Raw genomic sequence first — 26,730 nt, forward strand, 5'->3', positions numbered from 1 at the left:
AATGTCAGACTCCAGTGACCTCCAAAAATGCATGATCATTGAAGTGCGGCTTGCAGGAGTTGCCGTAACCAAAACGGCAGAAATCTTACGTGAATTACGAGCCATATTATCGAAGATTATGACAAGGTATGGAAACGGACAAGGCGTTGTCTACAATTGGTTCTCCAAGGTTCGGTCATATTTTCCACCTGCAACATCACTGGCACAGTTTGGACATATTTTGCAGAGAATGGTTGCAAATCCCATTATCTTTTGTATATGACTTGTACCAGTCTAATCCAAGCCGTATTCATGGTACTCTAAGAGCCTGAGGCGGGCCTACAGCATATTAATAAAAAAAAATTCGCCAAAAAATTTGAAGAGCTTTCCATTGTTTTGATAACTCCTTGTATATAAAGAAAAAAAAATTATCTACTTTAAGCTCTTTATCTACTTAAAGTAGATAAAGAGCTTAAAAATATTTTTTTATACGGGACAGAATAAGATTTCTTGTAGGAAAATTTTTTTTAACGTATTTCTTATCAGTTTACCTATTAGTAGTAACGTATTATTAAACTTTCCAGTTTTTTTCTAGCCTCCAATTCTGTCCCAAAGTACGTGGGTTTGAAGTTATGTTAACACGAAATATGTATTACTGTAAATCAGGGCTATCCAAAGCACTGCCCGCGGGCCGCATGCGGCCAGCGGTGCGATTTTGTGCGGCCAGCCTGTGGGTTTTGATTTTCAAGAGCGAAAAAATAAAACATCAATTTGAATCGAATGCGTATTAGATATTTTAATTCTATCACTAATCGATAATCTCGATGTTGATAATTTCATTTGATGTTTTTACATCACTATATATCCACCTGTTTTTCAAATATTAGATGTATCAAAGAAGCGTTCTTACACTTTTTTGTTTCAACGCGCATGCTCCGGGGACTCACGGGTACGTGAGCGCTCCATTAGTGCTCAATTAGTGTTGTTCGTTTCTTCAGTTTTCGAGAATGTGTCGCTGCTGCTCACCAAATTACCAGATACGCATTTTGATGCGGCCCTCGGATAAATATTTTTTTATCCGAGGATTACCTAAGGTTGGACAGCCGTGCTGTAAATAATGTAGTGTTCTAAATAAATATATAACAAGCAATAATAGTATTATAAAATAATTACGTTCTTTTTACTTTTGAAAGACAGACAAATAAGATGGAATGCCATAGAAGCATTGAAACATTTAATTCCCACAAAACTACTCCATCAATACGGACACAGTGGACAACTTAAAAAAAAAATTCCGTTGTTACTTGAATCCTTCTTTAGGCCCTGTGTTACCAGAATATACTCTTTTTTAGATATATTTATAATAGAGGGTGAACAAAAATAAAGTATTCCGGTTAAAGGCCTTGTGGAGCGCCACACAGTGTTCCGAATGCTGTGAAACTTTGCAAGAATACATTGTGCGTCATGTGAAAGCGATATCCGAGAGAAGAAAAATAAAGATAATTCCAAAATTCAACAGCAGGGGCGCTGTATCATGTACCGAATGTAGATATACTGATTTTCTTTGTGTGTGTGTGTGTGTAAGAAAGAGAAAAGCGACATAAGCATAAATCACGCAATTTTATTGTACATCACAGGGTGTACTGTTCAATGTGCTCCACAAAAGGTATCCTTTGCACAATGTGTTCAACGGTAGAGCAGACTGTGCTGGACTGATGTTGTGCACATGCAGCATTATGCTGTCTTTCAGCGCTGGCAAGTTATCAGGATAATCCCGATAAACCCCGTCTTTGAGAATTCCTAAGGGCCAGAAGTCACAGGGGGGTGGGACCAGGTGAGAGAGGTGACCATGCAGTGGGAAACGCACGGCTGATCACTCTGGCTTCCGTGAAATGTTCTCGAAGAACCTCCTGTATGGATCGACCGATATGTTTAGGGGGGGGGGGGCATCCTGCATGAAAATGACTGAATCCATGCACAAGCGCTGCTGTTACTGTGGCATAATAAAATTGCTTATCATATCGTGATATTTCTCGGCAGTAACTGAGTATCTCACAGGACCCAACTGGCGAATGTCTTTAAAGAATGGTCCAATGATAAACGAAGCTGAAAACATGCACCAGATGGTAAGTTTGGATGAATGCAAAGGAATTTCTTGGATTGCATGCGGTTTTGGGAGCCCATACGTGGGAATTGTGGATATTCACAGCTCCTTTCAGGGGAAAGCGAGTCTCATCGCCCCCACGAAATCATCCATGAGGCAGCGTCCAACTCCACTCGAGCAAGGAGTGTTAAAGCTGTCTACTTTCAAAGTCCTGCGGGAGCAACTCCTGTCAGGGTTATCTTGAATGGGTAGAAATGTAGAATCTTCCGTAGATTTTCCAAACAGTTGTGTACGGCACTATCCATGTATCTTGATACAGCACGTGCAATGCAGGAACAAAAAATTCATGACCTGCTCCACAAGTAGCAACTTCATTCACTTGGTTGATTGGTTTGATTGATTTGCGACCTCTGCCAGGTCTAACCGCAACGATTACGTTCCTTGAAAGCGACTAATCATTCGTCGTAGAGCACATGCAGATAGTGCATCTCGACGATATTCATTCAGGCGCCGAAATTCGCGGAGTGCAGCAATAGTATTGCAATTGTTTAGATAATACAGCTTCACGAGCAAAACATGTTAGGACAAGGTTATTGCCATCACTGTGGACAGTATTAACAATCAGAATGAAAGGATAAATCCCGTGTACAACTCTTAAAACCCTTCTGGCACCTACGGAGTTGTGTGACATGCAAATTGCATGAATTTGATGTTTACAACAAGTATTCTGGTGGTGAATTTTGGCACTACTTTTTTTTTTCCTCCGATATCGCTTCCGCATGACGCATGATATATTCCTGCAAAGTTTCGCAGCACTTGGATCACTGGATGGCGCTCCACAAAGCCTTATACATGGACACTTGAATTTTATTCACCCTGTGTGTATAAATACATACAGGGTGTACCAGCAAATCTCAAGCTCTGGTACACACGGACTACACCACTTCGTCTCCTCCCAGATCACAATAATATTCCATGGTACCTCTTTTTTATGACAAACTAGTAACATAGCGACCCCCTCTTGCCTCCTCACGTATTAAGGATTAGGTGCATTCCTCTGTATCACGATCTTAAGCCATGGCAAACATACTAAGAACAGAACTTAATACACGCCGTACACTACGATCAGTCTGGTTATCCGAACATCAGCGTCTCTTTGCCAATATTTCACAGCTGGTGAACTCCAGTCGAGATTAACACTTCAGAATAAGAAAATGAAAATTGAGTAAAGAAACAAAATATATTTGCAATCGTGTGTTCTCTCTCTCTCTCTCTCTCTCTCTCTCAGATTATAAGCAATACGTAAGCGCTTCGTGTATAAAGGTTGATAAACATCCAACCTAAATAAAAATAAATGCAAGCAATAGGAGTCTGATCTACTGTATGTTCTTATAAGAAGGCTCATCCACTTTTCCAGAAAGAAAGAAAGAAGGGGAAAAAAACTGTTGGATGCATTGTGATGTCCTGTGCTGTCATGAAGATAGATTTGCCGCGTTAACAGCGACAGCGCCTATCAATATTGAAATGACTTAGGAGGAATGCATGTTCGTGGAATGCATGTACATGCTTGTTCTGGTGACGGCGACAAGAAAAATGGATTTTTTGTGTAATTCGTGTCCTCTACGGTAATGGACGGTACCACAGTATCCCATTACGCCAAAAAAAAAAGCATAAACAAGGCAACAATATTTCTACGAAACATGTAACTAACAGTTTTGAAAACATCCCTTTATTGCGCTCCCGTGTTGGCTTCTTTCCCCCATCATTTCCGATATTCACCATTTAGGAAGCGCTCCGCATTCGATGCTTTTTCGTCCTTAACAACCTTTAATCTCTTTCATTACCTCGCAATTTGAAGTTTTTCTTGCTACTTAGTTCAGAAAGGTCACGCTAATTGAACACGCTTTTGGAGCTATATTTATCCCTTATTAACAAGTGCCAGCTTACTCCAATTCCGAGAGGAAAACCATTGCAAAAGTCGTACAATGGAAAGAAGTCCGGAAAGTATTCTCTAGATAACACATCCAGGTTACAAAGGCGCACGAGTCTGTCGTTCGTATAGCAACTATTAATGTCCTCTTACAACCTCAGTCCCCATACCTTATTAACCAGAAATATTATCATTCCTCATTCTATTATTATCGACCTTTTTTCCCTGGAATTAGCCCACGCAGGGACACAACCTCCACGAGCTATCCACTTCCTATCTAACTTTAATGATCCATTGCTACAAATGTGTCCGAGTTACATTTTGTCTGCAAGGAGAAAACAGGAGAAAAAAAAATCGTATGAGGAGGGAAAACTCTACAACCCTATCCGAGGCCAACTATCTCGATGATGAGATGATTGAACAGCACTCAGCTATATACCAATTCAGCATTACTGGTGCCAAACAAATGGCAAACAATAAATCATTACTGAAGCCAAACAACAGATTCACCACTCCACATACAAGGGAATGAATATCTTAACTTCTCTCTAATCCCTCACGCCAACAGGGTGGGGAACGAGACAGAGGTCAACCCGGTTCCAAGTAACTGCTAGTCAATACTACAACGTGCATTGATGGATTTGTTAATTTACTAAATAAGGTTGAGGAAAATGTAATGGTAATGCTCGTGAAACATCGGTCCACACGGGTGTGGTTTGCACCAGTCGTCTTGCTTAGTGGCATTGTTACTATTCCATTCCATCAGGGCTTTAACAGGCACCCACAGCCTTCAAAGTACCCCTGGATTTCTTAACACTAATACGAAGATAAGGTGGTCACCCCTATGCCTATTGTTACTATTAGGTGCGCACTAAAACAGCAACTACGTATTAAAATGAAATCACATGACAAATGCCGAATATTACGTAAAAGTTTGCAGAGCGGAAGAACTATGCTCGATGAGTAATGCGATTCAAAAGTCGTGGCAATTGATAAGTCTCCAAGAAGTCAAATCGATACTAAGAAATGTAAAGTCCAAGTTCGCCTTCGTACTAGAAAATTGCGTATGGCATAAGAGTCGTGACTTGATTCTGACTAATCATTAAAAAGAAAGCCTTTGGGGACCATTTTACACTCCACAGATTCGTCTCTCGCGGATCTTTAGAAAGACTGCCTGCTGCAGATGTATTTTTCGATTACTACGATTGGGAAAAGTTATCCCGATAGACAATGATCACAATGAAAGAATATAAGCTGTGAATATGTGAAAATAAAAAAGAATGTCGCAACTAGTGTTTCAATTATAAGTTCATTTCGTTAAAAATAAATTTAAAAGAACAAAAAACATGTTTAGTTTGCCGCATTTGATTTGGTCCGGATATCGAAAGAAATCCTCTCTAACTACAGAAACCTCGAGGAAGCTGATGAGGATTTAAAAAGTGAAAGCAGAGCTTCCCACACTCTGCGAAATAATACTGAATCATTGCATTTAAAATCAACAAAATGTCCATTAGAATAATTGGTATTCTGTTTTAATCATTCAAAGATTAAATACTGTTGGGAAAACCAAATTGGCGATGGGACTGCGTATATATCAATATATACGGTAAGCATCTCCGCAGCGCAGTTGGAAGAACAACGACAAGTCCTTGGAGGTGTCACGTATGAATAGTATACGTAATTAAAGTATGAATGAATACTTCGACAGAAAAAGAAATATATCCTACAGATTTCAAAATACTAATGTAAATCCCAAACTTAAATAAATTTATAAAAATAAATATAAAAATAAATGCATTTAATTTATTAATACAAAGCATTTGATACTTTCGTGGGTATAACACATTGACTGGCAATTTTAGAATAGCAAAATGCTGCACAGGGATTTTACAAAAAGAATCGAACTGTGGGCTACGCAACGTATATGATATCTTGCGACGATAGCAGACTGACTGCTCTGTCATTTGGTATTTGGTTTCCACGTCCATGGAAACCAAATATCGTCTTGGTCAAACAAACTAATATTTTATTACATTATATAGAAAGATCAGACAGACGTATCGGTATTTGAACTTTCATGGCAAACAAAATATGCATTGCCGTTTAGTGATTACAACAATCTCGGAGACATTCCACAATCGTTTCCACTGTGAAGGTCGCTATTTAGCGACACCAATGCACATCGGAGGGATGTGCATTGATGTTTTCATCCGTTTTCATCATCGTACATCAGGTGTTATTTTTGGAGGGTTCCTTCTTTAAGAAAAATCAATGAAGATACAACCTGTACATGTTCAATATACGATACACGAAATGATTCAAGTTTAATCAATTTTTGTTGTTGTTTCCTCCCTCCCTTATGCGAATCCAACCTGCAGAAAGTTGTAAACTCGTCGAATACTTAGTGCCTAATGAGTTAAGGGTTAAATAAGCCAAACACTGAACTTTGAGCAACTTCAGCCCTCCAATAAGCAGAGCGGTGTTCTACCACCGAGCGAAACCAATATTAGGATGTCGTGTTAACCTTAATATCTACATATAACGTGCACGTCACTCATGACGCCCCACAGTTTAAAACTGTTACTATACAAACCATAATGATGTCATGGCATCTACGTCAAAGCAGACGCAGGAGTCGAAGATACGTGTTCAGCCAGCAGTGCGTGTGTATGTGCGCGAAATCGCGCGCACACTTGTATGTTTTCCGTTATCCACTCACCGTTCCATTCTTCCTCCTCTTGCCCAAACATACCTACACGTGCCTGTCAGTTAACAGCGACACTCTCCAAGCATCAGGGGATGTTGCATCTCCTGACACCTGCGTTCGACATCCAATACTGTTTGCCAAGTGCAGCAAATTGGCTTCCCGCTAGCGACTGAGTTTAATATGTTAGCACGCCTCTAGCGACTCCTGTAAACGGCTTCTCATTGAAATTATTGTTCTTTTGATGTCTAAAAGCAGTCGATAACTTCGTATCTTGCTTGTCAAATGAAGCGTGAAATCGTGTTTTATGACTTTCTTCCCTAACACTGAGAATTCAATTTACTTATTTTGAAGCATTCCATTACCCTCACATTTGCATAAAGGATTCCGGCATCAATTCAAGTTTGGAAATTAATATTTCGATCGTCGTACTTCAATATCTGATAAAATGAGTTGCGAGTTGCCAATTTGGATTATTAAAAAAAAAAAAAAAACCTCGAAAAAGTATAACCGTTATTTTTAAAATAAGGAAGTCGAAAAATAAACTGAATTATATACTCTTTCTCGTTTTGTTATTTATCAAAAATCTATATTTCTTTCCACATCATCAAAAGCTTGTTTTGTTTTGCAAGATCAACTCGAGAAAATAGCTATTGCCACGAACAGCTCAACTTCCACAGATTCTCAGTTAGAACAAAATCTAGAGAAATTAATCAATTCAGGCTGACTAGACCAATATTATTCTCATGGCCAATTCATTTTGCAGGCTTCTCATTCTTGAGATGCCAGATGGACGATGCGTATGTGTGCATTATCCATCCCAGATGGGTAATTAAGGGATGCAAATAGTCGTGTGCAGTATTAAATAGGTTGGAGCATTAATACATCCTTCCATCGATATCAGGAGGTCTGAAGTATGCAAAAAACACGTTCCCCACACAGTCACATAACTACAAACAGCAGTGTTGCACAACGGCCCATTTGATTCATGTTGCAGTGTTGATGCCCTGCTCCCATGTTCATGGTGTCAGGCGGAATAACTGTAATCAGTATTTGTCGAATCGAGCGCCTCTGCTCACCACTCATCACGTGTCTACCTCTGACCACTCTATCTTCAGTTATTCCTTATTTTTTTTTTTTTTTCACCAACAAGGCTGGGATTCGGTGAGACTGTCTGCTGCTGCTACAACCGGGACAGAATCTGATGCATTGTACGCTCCAACACAGACCATAGCAATGATCAGTGATCAGACCGATCGTGAAGCGTCTATTCCACTTCATGATGCTTCTAATCCTATGTAGACCTCTCACATTAAAACAGACTATCTCCGTCAATAAGACAGCCCATAGATAAAGGTTGTTTTATTTCCGGTTGTTAGAACTATTCTCAACGTTGTGTGACTACTCTAGCAGGTTGGAAGTCTCCGTGATACCCGCATTGGCACGTAGATGCACTGACTATCGTGTAGCACTCCACAGCATTTAGGTCTCACTTTTCGCAAATTAAGTAAAACTGTAAACAAAATCTACCTATCTACCTGCTTCAACTTGCGTGGAAATAACTTGTGACGCTGTCCCTGGAGACGAAACAGATTTCGTGGATAACTGTGACTTAATAAACTGGTCATAACTTTTGTTTTAGCACACAAGTTGCCATAACCAAAGACTTAAACGCTGATCTTATCATTCTCCAATGGTATGAGGACAATCTTGTCAACTTCAGTCCACCAAAACCAATATTGTCTTATTTCACTTCAGTCCACCAAAACCAATATTGTCTTATTTCACTTCACTCCACCAAGTTACTTATGAAAATATTCAGATCTCGATCAAAATCAGATTTCTGATTGGGTTAGCTAATGCTTCTAGACTTTCCGGTCACAAACATATAACATCCATAGCCAAAAACTTGGTATTTCTTCCATTTAGGAGGCTACTTACTTCTCACCAGTAGTAAACGCTAACACTCTTCTTCTGTTTTCCTATAAGCAAGTAAAAACACGATCAGCAACTGGTCAACATCCATTCGACTTTTGACTGCCAACTAAACGAACCGTCTTCATTCCATCTCATCCCTTAGAACTCCAACCATCATCTGCTCAAGAAAGCTACAATACGTTCTTCTTTCTCCTTGGCCATATGCGCACTGCTGTATTATGGGTTTTGTGACCACGCGGGGCTGGACACAGTAATGGTAATATTAAGATAATCAGGAATAGAATTTGTGCGTGTTGGGTCCATTGAAAAAACTTGTGGTGGCAGCAATGAATGCTCGTTTTGTATTTTGTTTACACTCTACGTTTCCTATGCACGCGCATCAGTGATAGTACTGAGTGATAATCCCTGTGAAAAAATCGGAAATTGGGAGACTCGTCCAACTCAAGAGGGGCAAATCGCTAGTGCACATCTAGCTGTAGCATCAGTGACAGAAGACAGACTTCCACATCATTAGGTGTATCGAGAGTGGCAGTTTCTAGGGTTATGTCAGCATAAACAGATCATGGAAAGACATCATCCAAGAGAAACAGTGGGCAAAAATCAAAAATGGCAAAGATCGTTGGACATTGAGAAGTGTTGTTCCGAAAAATCACAGAACTACTGGGCACAAGTAACAGCAGAACTGAATATTCATCTTGCAAACCTGTTTCCACAAAAACTGTCCAAGTGACCTTTATAAATCTAATACTCATGGTGGAGTTGCAATTTCTAAACCTTTGGTTACTGAAAAGAATTCTCAGATGGATGAACGATGGCGTCACGACCCTCAAACCTGAATATTAGAAAACTGGAAACATGCGATATGGTCAGATGAGTAGACCTTCACGCTGTTCCCTACGTCAGAACGAATTTCCGTTTGGAGAACACCCAAGGAAGCCTACAATCCGGAATGCGTGTTCTAACAATTAAGCACAAGGGGCCGTTCTGTGATGGTCTGGGCAGCAATATCGTTGTATTCTGTCGGTCTCATCATTCTTCATGGCAGAATTACTACACGTGATTATTTGGACATTTTGAGTAATCAAGTGTATCCCATGATCCAAACGTTATTTCTAAACAACAATGCATTATTCCAAGACAACGATGTCCCCATTCGCACAGCTTGTGAATAGGGAGTGTACAGCTGTAGTTTGAAGAGCATGAAGGTGAACTTCAACATTCTCCTTGGCCAGCACAATAACCAGATTTGAACATTAGGAAACTACTCTGTTCGGTTTTGGAGACTAGAATAAGAAACAGATTCCCACCTCCAACGTCTTTAAGACAACTTAGATCTTAAAGAAGAATAGTACAAAATTCTAGCAGAAACTATTTGAAACTTACTTGAGTCCGTTCCGAGATGCTGTACTGAAGACAAAAGATAGTCCACCACCATATTAATAAAGAAATGTGTATGTATAACAAGTGTTTCCATTATTTTGTCCTTTATGTATTGGGCTCCAAAAATCCCCTCCCCACGGGCGAGTTATCCCAGACAAGTGGATTTCTGGAGCCTTTTATTAGTGCTTTCGCACAGTAACTAGAACAGAGAACATCGGTAGTTGTTCTGACAGGTACTTCATCGCCCACGACCTTCTTTGGATTTCGTAACCATAATTCCGGGATAAGGTGGGTGGTTAGTCGCATTCTTTAAGTGTTCTTCCTCTCTAAATTGTGTTAGAATAGAGAACAGGAAAGCAAAATAATGGAAACTTGTCGTGAATTAAGTATTTTTATTAGTTAAAGTGGTTCAGATATCTCGCTGGATGTTCTTTGCGAGAAGAGAAGTGTGAAACCCTTATTAGGTTTGGTGAACCTCCCAGAATGACAAATCTTGTCCTATTTCCCGAGCACAGACTTCATTTCTCCCGAAATTACTTGACAGATTATAAAACTTAAATAAATTATTAATTAGGAATCATTGCAATGTTTATGTTGCCAACTTCTTTGCAAATAAAGTTGGTACTCAGATAGCGCGAGCTTTGAATTTTATGATCATGAGCGCATTCGCGATCCTCCATAGCTCAGACGACTTCGACGATGTCCTTTCGGTTGAAAGGGAAAGTTTTCTCCTCCCAGACACTCGGGCTTTTCATCCCACAAACAGGCAAACCGATTCTGTGACGCGCGCGCATACACACACACACACACACACACACACACACACACACACACACACACACACACACACACAAAATATTTACCCTTAAGAGGGATGCAGCAGAGAACTGGCATTAAATTGCCTGAAACCCATAATTAGGGGATTCAACACGTCTGAGGACATTGGATAATTGAATGGATGGATCACTTTAGTTGCATATCAGAAATCTGATGATTTTACACTCCTACAAAATACACCAGTTCTATTGCATTACATTATAGTACGCAGTTCCTGTCCAGGACGCGAAGAACCATTATCGAGGTTTTCACTGAAGGGAATTCATTGGCCGGCTTTACACGAAGATGGCATAAGACTAATCACCTTGTTCTAAAAAGTATGGTTACGAAAGCCAAGGCGGACAAAGTCGCGAGCATTAAAAGCTTGTAAGTGCCGCATATTATTATTATTATCATCATAGTAGATAATATATCGCAAACAGTTGGAGTCCTATGCGTAATACTCAGTGTACTTTATTAGAGGTAGTGTAAAAATCATTTTTATTCCTTTCGTTTTGCTCGGATAATATACTTTAATGCTTGGGAGATTTAAGTTATTCTCGACAGTGAGGAAGCATTAAAAATTAAACCTGTCCCAAGTAGTTCCGCCCCATTATTGAACCCACTCTTTTTCATTTATGAATCCCTCCTCCAGAGACGAATATCTGATGTTAGCAGAACTTTAATACATTCATTAGCAATGGAGATTAACATTTGATGAGTAGCGAGAGTAGGAACACCTGGCCACCTTTAATTTCTACCAAAATCAAATTTTGCAAACCAATCGTAATTTTTAATTAAATTCAATTTCAATACTCAGATCTTCAAACCTTAAGCAGATTTCCTTTCAAACACGAATATGATTTAAATGACATAAACACGTCATAAACACACACACACACACACACACACACACACACACGAATCTGCTCAGCGTCCAAACAAAAACAAAAATAAAAACTGAGCTTTCTTTGTGGTTTTAGCCACATCTTTCCCAAACAACTGTTTCACTAGGCATCTGACATTCGTCGCTTTGGGGAAATAGAGATCATCTTCCCCCCCCCCCCCCAAAAAAAAATAAATAAAATAAATAAATAAAATAAATACGCAAAAATCGTAACATTGATTAGTTAGCCTGACCAATATCGCCTCTGCTAACTTGAATTTTCAAACTATGGAAAGGTCATGGAAAATTTGAGTAATTTGAGTAATAAATGCCCGCACTCATATAATTTTGGATTGAATTTTTGTAAATTTAACAGTAAAATGGAAGATTTTTTTTTTTTTTTGCGAGTCCCATCGCAAAAGTCTGCAAGCCCATCGGCACAGTAAGTCGCTAAGTATTAGGCCATCCAACTACTCTAGCGATCCAACTTGGAACTTTAACAAGCCAATACACTGAGGTTAAGATGTGGATAGTTGCATGAAGAACATAAAGTTGGAGCGAGACAGGTGACTACTATAGTAAGGAGGAGAAAATTAGAATATGAGAGGAGACTAGCACTACATTTAAGGAACAATCCCAATGTCATTATGTAGCCAGAAAGAGAAATAATGATTGTGGGAGAATGGTCTTGCTGAAGGAAGAGGTGGTCGAGTGAATGATATAGTAGAACTGTTTGAAAAATATTTATTAGCGCGTTTCATTTTGGAGAGGCAAGTTTTATTCTAAAGAGGATGGAGAGGATCGTCTCAATTAGAATAAGAATTACAAGTAAGTGGAGTAGATGCATGTAGGATACTAAGTACTCTAGATATGAGCAGAGCAGTGGGACCAGATGAGATCTCACCATGTATTTTAAAGAAATGTACTTAAGAACAAACAGCCCATTGACTTGCCTGTTTAGTAAAGGGTTTGCAACTGGAAACCTCCCGTGGAATGGAAGGAGGGTAAATAGCGCCACTACATAAAGATGGTGGGAGAATGAAAACTACAGATCCCTTTGTATTACGTCTATGGTTATTAAGATATTAGAGAAATAGGAAAGATCTCGTATACATACTGAGATAAATTGACAAGAGTGGTTGATGAGGGAAATTTATACAGTCTAATTTTTTTTTATTATCCAAAAGCATTTGATAGGATGTCACGTGGTAAGCTGATATTTAAACTGTAACGTATGGGTTTAGATATTGAGTTGGAGTAGGGTGGCAGTTGGCTGTCTGACTAGATATAAAAGGGTTATATGGACAAGAAATATCAGGGGAAAGGATTGTTACCAGTGGGGTTCCATAGGGCTCTATGGAACCCCACTGGGTTCCATAGAGGTGTTGGGACCATTACTTTTCAACCTTTACATCAACGATATTGTCACTGGAATTCAGAGAGATATCCAGTTGTTAGAGGACTATATGAAGCTGGAGAAGGTTACTGCATGTCGTGCTGACTCTTCAGGAGAAGGTCACAGCAATACATTTAGTAAACTGTTATTAGGACAATCACATTCATGCCCCTTGCGGGATTCGAATCCGCAGCCTCTTGGCAGGAGAGGTGGATACGCTAACCACTCGACCAACCAGGCGGGCCTTCAGGAGGATCTGAATAAGCTGGAATCATGAGATGATTCCAGCTTATTCGGATATTTGGATTTGGATATTTTATCCAAACACATACGTGTTTGGTTAAAATATCAAAATTATGGTAAAAAAACTTTAAAAAATTAAACAGGAAAAAAATATTGATATTTTATCGATAAAATTATACAGTTTGGTATAATTCAAAATTACTTAAAAATAAAATCCATTATCATAACCCCAATAACGTTCTAAAAATAAAAACTATAACAAATGTTATGTCTTTAATTGTAATGTCCAAATATTTAAAGAGACGGAGTAAACACGATAAGCACTACGAACACTCTACTACTGGCGCAAACTGCATATAAACAACAGTGGAACTGCGCGACGGACAGTGCCGCATTACTCTAATAGCTCGCATCTCACCATGACGTGCATGCTTGTGCGCGTAGCAATATGAGTGTGGTAGACACAGTGCTGCTAGCGTCCTTCGCCCTCCTAAGTGCTACAAGATGGATTTTTATTATTTTTTATACAAAATAAGGGAATTGTATAGGATTGTTGATGATAAAATTAAATATTATAAGCAAATATAAATAAATATATTTATACTGAATATCGAGAAAAATTTGGGCCGCTGCAGTTCCGCAGTGTCTATGCAGGAGCCGACCCTTTGCAATAAAATAATATGTAAAGACTCCAGGAGAGTTAATGTAATAATAATAATAATAATATGTAAAGACTCCAGGAGAGTTAATGTAATAATAATAATAATAATATGTAAAGACTCCAGGAGAGTTAATGTAATAATAATAATAATAATATGTAAAAATCCTGCTGAATCCAAAATACCTAAATGAATACACGCGTATTCTTGGTTCAATTAAGCTAAGTGATTGCACAAAACGTTATTGTTCCGTGTCTCCGTTTATTTGTATGTTTGAATTAGAGACGAAACGGTGCATATTTTTAAACCAGAACAATTTTAATACCTTCTTCCATTCCCCTGGATTTTGAAGAAAAATTTCACTCGTATTGATATTAAAATATGTCGGGAAAAAACAACATAATCAACAAAATGATTTTTTCGTATGGAATGTAACAGAATGAAACGGAAGCATGTATTTTCTTTTAACTTTTCATAAAGCAGAATCGAAAATCGAATCAATTAATATCAATTAGGCAATTGATATTAACTGCCTAATTGATATTAAGGGATGCGGCACAAGGCTATCATAGGGAGGGAAAAAATTCTTCCAATGTTAATTGTCCGACGCCAGATGGCGCCATCGAACAACGCTCAGAGAAAGTGGCGTACTTAAAGTTTTCGAAATGATTAGAAACTTAAAACGCTTTGCAACCACGTGATTTCGTTTGCTCTCATTTTCAACAAGATCTGGTTTTGTTCATAAATTGCTTACGTAAGCAATTTATGAACAAAATTTCTTCGCAACTAGTAACACGCTGTTCTTATGAAAACAGCGTGCCATTAGTTGAAATAATTTCCTAAATAAAGTTTATGTATTAAGTAGTGTTTATTTATTGAAACTATATAATTTCCTGAATAACTTACTCCCACATAAGTGTATCTGAAATCTGGATTAGTTAAGCTGCTACACATTTTTCAGTCTCATAACGAGATCAATCTTTGAGAGACATTTGCAATGACGAATCACCATGCACATGGATGTTAATTAAAAAAAAAAAAATCTCAGAAAAAGCGGTAGATTGGGAATTGCATTACAATGATGTGGAAGGAGGGAAAGTAACTGACATGATTATGTGGTGGCTACAAAGCTGTGAAAAATATTTTAAATAAACAAAGCTATTCAGAGAGGACTGGAAGAATGCACAAGTAGTAACAATCATTTATTACGCTTCCCCTAACAACCAAAACATTTCTAACATCAACGAATGATTGGCCATACAATTTCAAGTTGCCCAGAATTTCATTAATTTTCATTTCACACACACACACACACGCTGTGTGTGGCTCAGTGGAAGTAGCGTGCGCATCCACAGCCCTAGTCCGCCCGAAGAATGGCGACTTAAGTTCAATTTCAAGAAAAACAAGTTCTTCTAGTCGCTGACTAGAGGAACTAGTTTTCTGAGTTAGTCGATCTCCCGCACAGGCAAGCGGATTCTTCTTCCCGTAAACTCAAGAAAATCAACCCTAAAACCCACACTATTTCAGATAGCAAAATATAGTGTTAGGATTAGGGACCACGAGATGGCTGCACTTGTAATCCACCTCTATTCATCGTATCCCATGTATAATTATTGATAGTTTTGTTATCCAGCTATCTCTGATTAGCTACCGGTGGAAATTGAACCGCTTCCTCAAAATCAAAAGTTAGATACGATAAACGGCCTCGCCCACTCCCTACAGGGGAATAAAAGGCGTAAGTAGATTTATATATATATATATATATATATATATATATAAAGACGACAGTGTAGGTTTCTCTATGTACTCCAAATAGTCAACTATTCTCAGAGTTTAAGATCAAAAATGTAAACTGGAAAATATTTGTTTTAAATATTAGAAACATGGTGGCACTTGCATGACACAATCTAAGTGTGATTAGCACGTAGAAATCTTTAGATGAAAATACCCAACATCCTAGAACTGAAAAACAATTCAAAGCTTACAACAGACTGATGGGCATCATGAAAAATGCACGCATTAATCGCCAGTAGAGAGAATCTAATCATGAACGTTGCGTTTCTGAAATCAAAAGATCTCTTCAAGAGTGCGCGGCCAATTCATTACCACTGTACTGGTTAGGTGAAGCAACAAATCCATCGTGATGAAACGTGTGGGAAACCCAGAGTGGTAAAGGAGTTTTCTTTTCTTAATAATCTATGAGGAGCTTAACAATCTCTCAGCACACTCATTTCTGAAATGCAGGATAAATGCAAATGCATCTCGGTCTGGTTGGCCGAGTGGTTAGCGTGTCCGCTCTCCAGCCAAAAGGCTGCGGGCATGGAGGTTTGTGATTGTCTGTGAAAATACTAGTGGTGGTGGTGGAGAACGGTAGATGGCGCTGGTGTAGTTGCAGTTCGTTGTAGTTGGTGATGACAGAGAGCTGTAGAGTAGGTGCCCTCCCCCGATGAGTCCTTGGACTCCCTGGAGGTGTCATGTAATAATAATAATATTATTATTATTATTATTTCCATGAGAATCCATTTATATCAAATAATACATAAAGAATAATTTTAAAAAATATATATAGAAATCTGAAATACTGGAATCGAAACCGATATGTATAAAAAAAAATCGGAAAACATGATAAAAGTGAAATCGATGTTGGATTGTTATGTTTTCACTTTCCCATCCCTGGAAACATCTCTTCCTATCTTGTATAGTTCAGAAATACACTCGACCTTCATGGTATCGTCAGTGATGATCAGACGATTTTAAAAAAAAGTTGGCATTAAAATAGTGTCACGCCTTTGTAGAATAAAAAGACACAGAGATATTGTTACTGCAGGGCAATCTTAATCTTCTAGTTCCAATCTTTCCGAAATCGATTTTCAATGGTGACGGCTGGAAATCGATTTCAGAATCACATTTCCTAATCGCACCACTCCAGAAGAGTGGTGGTGCGATTAGGTAATCGGATATTACAATACTGTGATAACACTGTTATACCAGAGCATTGAAGCACGCTAACTGTACTCAACCCGTCATGCGTGAACTAAAGTGCACTAGGATACTACCGCCATCTCGTGTTCCTAACCCAAACTAGAAACACGAAATCATGCGATATGTACCGTTTGATTTTTTTTAATTATGGGGTAAAAAAAAGTTCCTTGAATGAAAAAAAAAAAAAACTACTTATCTGCGACAGAAATGGGCTTAGAAAATTACCTCTAACAGATGATTGAAGTCGACTGAAGATTAACACGAGGTTATGCCTGTGGCTGAATTGTTATAAATACATAAATTCTAAAGTATTGAACTCCATTGTATATTTATTATGTCTAAATCTGCAAATGTGATTTTAAAATAATAATAATTGGACCGTGACTGATCGAAGAAGCCTTTCTTGACACTTCAACTAAAACCGAACAAAACCATGACCTTGAACTACACGGTCGGAATCATATTTCAAATTCCAATATTAGACAGCGCCGTGCCACACATGTTTTATGTCTTAAAATTATTCACTTGGATTAAACACATCGCTGTTTTAATAGCATTAAAAACACATAGGAATAATTATATTCTGGTTCTGATAATGATTTCTCGTTTGTCATTTAATTCCGACTCCTTGTCACAGTTTCGCGAATCTGAATTTAAGGCAGGGAGAAGACACGGCAATATTTTGAAGCAACCGATGCACACGAACACGGTGGCAGATGTGTGACATACGGACAAGACCACCAAAAATAAGGATAGCCTTACAGCTCTATTTTTAGATGGTTGGAAAACATTGTCTAAAGCCCAGGTCCCATTTAATGTTGAGGTATTCATTCATTTCTGTAGTATTGTTAAAGAACTCAATGTTTACATCCCCTAAGTAGTAACTGAATCACTTTTGACGCTTTTCAAGCTCTTCATTTTCTTCATTTTCTTCAATTTTACTCTTTCTAGCTCTTCATTAAAATCTTTCCATTTTTAGATCTCCTGTTATTACAAAAATGTAAAAATTACGCTTTCGGATAACAGTTGTAAGAGGCAAATCTTAATTTAAAGCATTAATAAAAAGGGAATATACCAGCTCTAGGCAAAGTTCACTTTCTATTAAGAAGTGAACAATAATTGTAATTTAGTACGCTCGTGATCCTTTCTGAAACCATCTAAAGTTTGACCCCCCCCCCCCACACACACACAGTATACAACGATGCTGGACATTTCTATTCCTGTCATACAGTGGATATTCTTTTTATAATAATTAAAGTTCGAGGAGCGCATTCTTCGATTGTTTTCTCAAGCGCCAAGAAAATTTGCTACTCTTCAACAAATATCGCCTGTTTTTAAGATAAAATACCAAACGAGGACAGGTAGGAAAATGTCAAATTTTCTCATTCCTAAGTGCTGCCATCTATGTGAAATTTTAGAAAGCACATATGCTAAATATAACATAATTACTAGCGATATTTTAAACAGACTGGAATATAAATGCCTTATTAAAAAACAATATGTAATCATTATGTTTACATGTTGTGGCTAAAGTTATGTAACTATATTCTCAGGTGCAGAAACAGGAACGTGCCATTTCTCATTGTCGTCTCGCTTGTCTGGTAGTTGATGCAAAACGTAGACAGGTTGCAGACGGAGGAAGGTCGATACCATCAGTTACTGCAGTCTGGCAAGGCATCCTAAAAGGGCAGTGAACTTGCCTCGAAATATTATTCAGTTACAACTAGAAAGCTTGCTTTCCAAGCTATTCATGAGGTGCTCGTAGATGGATATGCTCATGTGAAAAGAGGGCATTTAAAAGAAAACTAGTTTGGCTACGTCATATATCTCAGTTTTTCATTTTGTGGATTTTATGCAATAAACTTCAATATTTAAATTGAAATTAATTACTTTAATGTTGGCCCGATGCATTTTGCATGCAAAATATATTTCACCAAATACAGACGACTGTCACTGTGTCTGTATCAACAGATAATATTCTAGTCGGAAGGCTTTTAATTAACACGATTTCAATGTTGAGACAATTTAAAGTCAGTCTGTCAGTACGGGAATCACAAAATGTCCATGGTGAAGGGATTTAATCGAAATTTCGACTTACTATTACATTTCTCTGATTTTTAAAAGCACTATACAAGAAGCGCTATACTTTAATATAACTTCTTATTCACACACACACACACACACGGAGAGCGATTTTAATCCTCTTTTAACGATGACCTAGAATCAGAACAAATTCTTGGCCTATACCGGGAAAAAAAAAAAAAAATTACGCCCCAGTTTCCGTACGAAACGTAATATTAACGTCAGCAGACGTACCAGCGTAATACCAGCACTCATTCAGTACCGTTTGCCGTAATAAGAGACTCTCACGACCAATAATTAGGACGCGAAAAAGCAAGTCACGCTTTTCGTGAAGTCTACACTAACGAATCCAGGGTGCTCAGCTCTTCAAATCATGAAATCGGAACATTATAAAATAGATAAAAATATTTTATCTATTTAAAAGGGGGAAAAAATCGCCCAAACGCTTGCATACAATATCTTAAGTAACGGAGAACGATTCTGCCATATATGAGGGAATATTTTCGTCAGATATTTCACTTTTTTATTAAAGGGCAAAATCAACATCCTTTATTTAATTTTAGAATCATCAATGAAAAATTAGTCTACTTATAATTCTAAGGAGTGGCGCTGCTATTCAATATTGTTGCCATTCTCTCAAAAGTATTTTTGACAATCAGTTGTTCCAGAACGTTGCTATGGATAATACATGCTTAAATGTTTAATAATGGCATTATTAAATACCATTTGATAATAACAATCGTTTATAGCTGTAAGTAAGCAGGTGCTCAAGGTTCATTTCTCACTTTCAGAGCTTTAACGATTATTACCTGATGATATAGACTACGCTGAAATAAAGATGATGATGTGTGTTCTAATCCATACATTAGTATGTTAGCAATGTCACGTGAGTAACAACTTACTGACTTCTACAGAAGAGTCATCATACGTCATTTGTAACATCAATAAAAAGAGTGCGTCGCCCAAAACGCAAGTGTAGCAATATTCAATAGCTGATGGAAACGAGGATGACGCTTCCGCAGCATACGAAGAAGAAAACACTGGACACAAACAGGGACTAAAGACTTGGAAGAATAGTATGTGAGCCTGAACAGTCTAATACGAAAAAAAAAAAAAATAATAACAATAATAATAATAAAATCAAGCAGGAGTTCAAAGCGTATACAGAGATTTATTAGTAGGGCTAAGTAAAGAACTACAATCTCGGTTTGCCTGGAAGGGCAGCTGCACATAAGGTCACCGTCAACCATGGCGAACAGCTGCGTGTGTGTGTGTGTGTGTGGTGGATGTTGGTTTTCGCAGCGAATGTGTTATGCCCGAGTGCATCATTCCCCTTATGAAATTGAGTGGCGGAGGCATGATGACGTGATTCCTTTCTCCTGGTGCGAACTCAAAGGAAGATGAACGTCGCCAAATATGCAAATTTCCAATTAATGCTTTCGACACTGTGGGAGTAAAAACTCCCACAGTGTCGAAAGCAAAAAAACTTTGGTATGTACGTATTATATACGATATTCTTACAATAAAGTAAGCTAGAGAAAAGAAAATGTTATTAAGAAAATCATAAGGAAGTGAAAATAATTTTACAGTACTGTACTGTACTGTATTTATCGATACCGTAAGTTTACGTCGTCTGTTTACAACATGAATCATCTGTCTGTCGGTACCCACATCGATATTGTCTTATATGATACAAAAACATTCTTAGATGTTTGACGTATTACTAACACTAGACATCAAAAATGAAAAGATAATGTGAAAAAGAAATTCCTATTTATTAACACGTGAACGATTCATACATTGATTTTGTGCTCAGATTTGGTCACCTAGGTTTCTTCTTGATGGGGAGGAGGTGGAGAGGATCCAGAGGCGAGTGACCAAGATGATAGCAGGTCTGTGGAATGAACCGTATGAGAACAGGTTGAGGATTTGTGGGTTGCAAAAATTGGTTGATAGGCGGAGGAGGGGAGATATGATTGAGACATTCAAATTACTGAAGGGTTTCTATAAAATTAATTCATAAGATATTTTTGAAAACAGGGCTGGTTGTGGGAGGACTAGGGGACATCCATGGAAACTGGGCAAAAGTGTGGTTAGTAAAGGTGTTAGAGCTGGGTTCTTTACTTTTACAGTAGTGAATGAGTGGAATGCGCTCCCTGAGTCTGTGGTGGATGCTGTGACAGTGAATGAGTTTAAGGCGAGGTATGATAGATACTGTATGAATGTCAGATAGTTGTGATGAATATGATTTGGGGCCTCCCTCGATGAGTCTAATGACTCCCTGGAGTTGCCCGTAATAATAGTAATAATAGATAACGAAGAAGCAGCAATAGGATTGCTTTATGGTAGACTAGCCTCTACACTAATGAATCGTTATAATTTTTTTTATTTTATGCTAATTAATTTAACTAATTAATAACAGTTAATTTTATGCAGTTATGGTTTAACACTGCATCTTTACTTTTGTTGACATTTCAAGCGATTGCAAATGGCCACGTCGGTCTGTAAGCGTAAATCTGGAAATTTTTTAACTTTTTATAATAGATTTGTGTATACTTTGTAGTAGTAAATGAAAATAGACGAGTACCTATATATATATTATGCATTCATGACATACCTAACTTTTTCTTGATTTTTAGATATTTCAAGGCTCGTCTGCGAGTTTTTCAAATTGTCGTAAATCTCAAAAAAATTTTCCGATATATTTATTCATAAAGAAACCGCGTATAAGTGGACCAGCGCTGTTCAAACCAGCATTCCTCAAGGGTCAACTTTAGTTCTAAATGAATATATCATATCCAGACAGATACAAAAATCTAAAAAGAACAAAGTAAGAAGCCACAATATTCGACCAACCATTCGCAGAAGTATAATCCCCCCCCCCCTTTTTTTATGCGTTTTTTGAATATGTACGACCATAAATTCAGGCTGGGAAATCAAACTGGCGTAAAAATACTTCAACTGCATATGTGTTGATAAATGCAAGTCTTGCTAATTCAGAAAATTGTGCTCAACAATTTCGGAAACTGTTCCCAGCCTTTTAGTAGTAAAACTCGCTGCCAAGATAACTAACGCAGAGAAAGTCTGTCATTAGAAATACTTCATTACTTTCTTGTAGGTATCCATTTTCTCCACTGTTTTAAATACTCTAAAAATAAGCTCAACTGTTAATGGTGGTTTTAAAACCACACGGCGCTGCGCGGAGTAATAACAAAATATTTATTTCCATTTTATTAGTCTTAAAATAACTCGGTTGCTTTCACTTTTTTATAACTTAAAACTCCCTCGATAATCACATTACTTTTCGGAACACATCCTTGCCAAAAAATAGAAGTTTTATAGCCATTATAGATTTTCCACGCACCATTTCTTGTGTAGATTTTAAGGAGAAGAGTATGGCCGGAGGGGAGGGGGGGTATTAATGAATTTTACCTTAGCCATTAAGATGCCATTCGTACAAATAAGAACTAGCTTACAGTACATTAACCATTAAACTTACGTAACCTTCAAGAGTTTAAAGCTATTTACCTCTAATTTTAGTTTGCTAATGGATACAGAAAATTCTAAACAGTCAGACCTCCTTGTGGTGTGCCCAATTCCACTAAAAGGGACTGCAGCGAAGTCACTGATTATTCAATCATCTACGATGGAATATATCTTCTTAGAGGAAATTCCAATTAAGGGAGATAAAATCCATCCACTGAAACACAACACCTGAAGTGTTTCATTGATGTGCTTATTGGGGACCTGTAGTGGGTGATGTTTAACCTAAAAAAGTAACAATTTTGCTTTCCCTCATCTCTTTTTCATACAGTGTGAGTCATATCCTTCTAATGTAAATCTAGAATCCTCAATGTTTGGCCTTCTCTGGCTTAAGGTTTCTTGATTCTATTCTGTAATTTGTATGTGTTGTCTTTACCGCTCCCAAAATTCCAATAATCCCTATACGCCCTGCGATTTTTTATCTCTGAATCTCGTTCTGAGTCCAGTTACTAACACGTGAAGTCATCGTCATTGATGATTTTAATACCTTCAACCGTTTTCCTTTTTCCAAGTCCACCAATAACTCTGGAAGAGAGATGTTGAAGTGTTTGTTGTATTTGTTCGATGATCTAATTCAACTCGATTTACCAAACAAAATTCTGGACGACATTTTCCACTGTTGGATTCTGATTATGCAAAGATTAGAGTAATTATTATTTGCTTCAGAATCCAACATGATCTTCCATCACAAAGGCTAGACTTGTAAATATTATTTAATGTATATAACTTATTTTAAAACTTAATATTCATATAACTACCTTAATTTTGTCAAATATTTAATTGTTTAATCAAAGGAATGTGTTAATGATAATAAGATTCTGTATTAAATATTATTAAGCTATTTTATTTATCGTTATGTCAATATTGTAAGAACTTATATTTGTAATTTAACTACGCATTTATTGAAAAGCAAATATTCTAATTATTCCTGTTTTGTGAAAGCTTAATGTTATGTAATAACTCAATGTAGTTGTATAGCCTAATGTAACATTCCCGAGAATGTTTACGTTTATTGGTTGTCATAGAGACGCGTGAAATAAACGAGTCCGAGTGGAACAGAGCGTGGACTAAATAAAGAGGAGAAAATATATACGTAGTAAGGGAGTCGGAACGGAATTTTGGAAGTAAAAGGTAGCAAGGAGATAAACCAGAGAAGTAGAAGTAATTAAAAGGTTCTTAAGGGTAGGAATTGAGTGGATATTTTTTATAAGTGAGCAAGGACGAAACGAGCTTTATAGTTAGCTGAAAGTATAATCAGCAGTAATAATAAAAAGGAAATTAATACTACAATCGGATAAAATAAAAAGCTGGATGTTTAAGGAAGAATTCTAAATGAACCCGGCTATTCTAGAATTGTGGCTTATTTCCGATTTGCCCTAAAAAGAACCTCACGGTGTTTAATTAGTTTATGAGTGGTAACGACGATAGTTGAAGTACCCTGTAATTGAAGTCTAGAATTCTGAAATGCGTTTGATAGTGCTTTAAGTATAACCGTGGATAAGTCTTGTAGATGTGTTTTTGTTAAGTAAGATAAATAAGTTCCAAAGGTTTGCTCACAACGTATTTGATGTACTAGGAACTATTTCCGGTAAGGACTATCTTAGTGTATTATTTCAATGCTTGAAGAATTGAGTGTTAATTACGCTACGCTTAACCTAACCTCAACTGTGGAAACTCTTCGTGATTGAGAGTTGAAGTTAAGAATTGTTAGAGAGATATTTTCAACTATTAGTGCCTGCGATATTTTGAACTTATAGCATGACTGAGAAGTGTGTGAAAACTGATTAGATAGGAAGTTCTATTATATTTATATATGTGTAGGAACTTTGTAACTCAGAAGCTGAGAAAGTGTATGTGAAGGCTTGGAAGGTTGAACTAATGTGATTGACTTGGCTTAATGTTTGACTTGTTTTTATTTTTAAATTAGAAGTAGAATTTATGTATGTGTTATATAGCTTATATTAAATGTTTGTTTTTGTTAATCAAAAGTTGTATTTTGCCTGAATCTCTTTTACTGCACCATTCATAAAATATTCGAACCAAAGCGGGTAAATTAAGTAAGTCAAATATACTCGGCCAGTATATATATTAAGGAGAAATAGTTGTGGATTGATTTTTCTTCAATTCTTGAACTAATTCAGATATAGAGTGTCGCAGTCTTTAAATATAAATTTTCTCTATATTTGAATTAGAAACCAACTAGCAACTATTTTTAGGTTAAGAACATCGTAGTAAATAACATGTCGGATCCAAGGTACAGATTAAGACGAAGTAGGATCCAACAAAATGGCGCAGTCGACAGGATTTGATTTCACTAAAATAGATTGTAATATTAAGTATTAAAATTTGTAATAGTAAAGGAATTTGAAGGTAAATTGAGTGAATCAAGTGAATTGGTTGTAAACTAGAATCAGGCAAACCTAGAAGTTATTTTAGAATTCTAATTTTTTTAAAGTTGTTGTTAATAGAATAATATGGCTGTTTCATCAAGTTCTAAAATGGAAGATAGTGAATTTTTTCGTACAGTGAATCCACAACAGGTTTTTCCCCAGTTTTCAGGTGAAGAATCAGATAATGTACTGTTTTTTTTACTTATGTTGAAAAACTTAGAGAAACAGCAAATTGGACGGATTTTCAACTGTTAATTTTACTCAGAAGTAAATTAATAGGCAAGGCTAAAGCATATTTTAACTCATCTCCAATTCTCAAGGATTCATTTGATTATCAAATATTTAAGGACATTCTTATTTCTCAGTTCTCAAATTAAGAAGTATTGGCCCAAATTTATGGAAGTTACAGAGAGTTTTACAAAAAGATAAAGAAACTGTTACTGATTTTCACAATCGTTTGTTGACACTAGCCAACAGTTTAAATGTGACTAATGAGGATAAACTACACTTAGATTGGGTTGTATTCCAACAATTTAGACAAGGTGTTAGGCAAGAATTAAGAGAAACAGCTTATAAGAAGAAAATTTCCACCTTAGAAGAGTGTCTCAAAAGTGTCAAGGAAAAAGAACAAATGTTAGGAGAACTTTATCCCTCAACCAGTGTAGGTCTTGTAAGTGTTGTAAATAAGACTGGTTGTTCCTTGAACCAATCTGAAGTTGAAAAGAAAAATAAGGATGGAAAGGGAAAGAATATTGGAGAAAATCCAAGTAGTATTAATTGCATAACTGAAGGTAAAGAGCAATTTGACAAAGGGCTGATGACAGAAGTGAAAACCCTAATTCACCAGGAAGTAAATAGGTTAAATCAGCCAATAATGTATAGTCTTAATGAGGTTGTGAGACAATTATCAGCTATTACTTTGAAGTCTGAAGAAAACCAAAACCCCACAACTGATAAAATTAATGAGATAATTAAACATGAAGTGGAAAAACAAAATCAACCCATTTTAGCTAGTCTAGATAAGGTAATTCAAGGGCTAGATAATGTCAAACAACAGATGTCTATTATCCCTCAATCTAAGACAGAGACAAAACAAAGAGATCCTCCAAAATCTTATAATTGCAAGAAAGTTGGACATTATGCCAGGAATTGTTTCTATAACAAAGGAAACTACTCTAATAACAGATGGGACTCAAAATTTGGATACATACCCCACAGAGGATATAATAGAATGCAGAAACACCAAGGACCTAATGAAAGAATGATGAGAGTTAGAGGAGAAATCCTAGGTTCTAAGTGTAATATTTTATTAGATACAGGATGTAATGCTTCAACTATTAAAAAAGACTGTCTCCAAGGTATAAGACATAAATTAAGGAATAATATTACCAAACTTAGACAACCTGTAAGAATTACTTCTCTTTCAGATTCAAACTTTGTAGCATATGAAAAGGTTCGAGCAAGAATCTACCTACCAGAATTTAAACTAAGTGTCTGGCAAGACTTACTTATCATCCCCTCAACCCTGACATAAGCTCCCACATCATATTGGGAACAAATTTCTTAGAAAGATATCAGTTCTCCTGTGATTTTTTTAAAAGGGAAGTATGCCTAATGGGCAGGAAAATAAGTGTCAGAACAAATGGCAATTATATGCATAATAGAACAAGGAGGCAGAGAGAAAGGTTTCATGTACCT

At 37.1% G+C, this 26,730-nt stretch overlaps 1 protein-coding gene across 1 annotated transcript in view; it reads right to left on the reverse strand.

Moving 5' to 3' along the window:
* LOC150096498 (guanylate cyclase 32E-like) overlaps positions 1–26,730 on the reverse strand; it is a 644,496-nt gene that overhangs the window by 604,785 nt on the left and 12,981 nt on the right. The gene's annotated exons all lie outside the window — the stretch shown is intronic.

The sequence above is a fragment of the Typopeltis vanoorti genome, chromosome 18, assembly GCF_054136105.1.
Source record: "Typopeltis vanoorti isolate ZY-2024b chromosome 18, IOZ_Tvanoo_1.0, whole genome shotgun sequence".
Classification (NCBI taxonomy): Eukaryota; Metazoa; Arthropoda; class Arachnida; order Uropygi; family Thelyphonidae; genus Typopeltis; species Typopeltis vanoorti.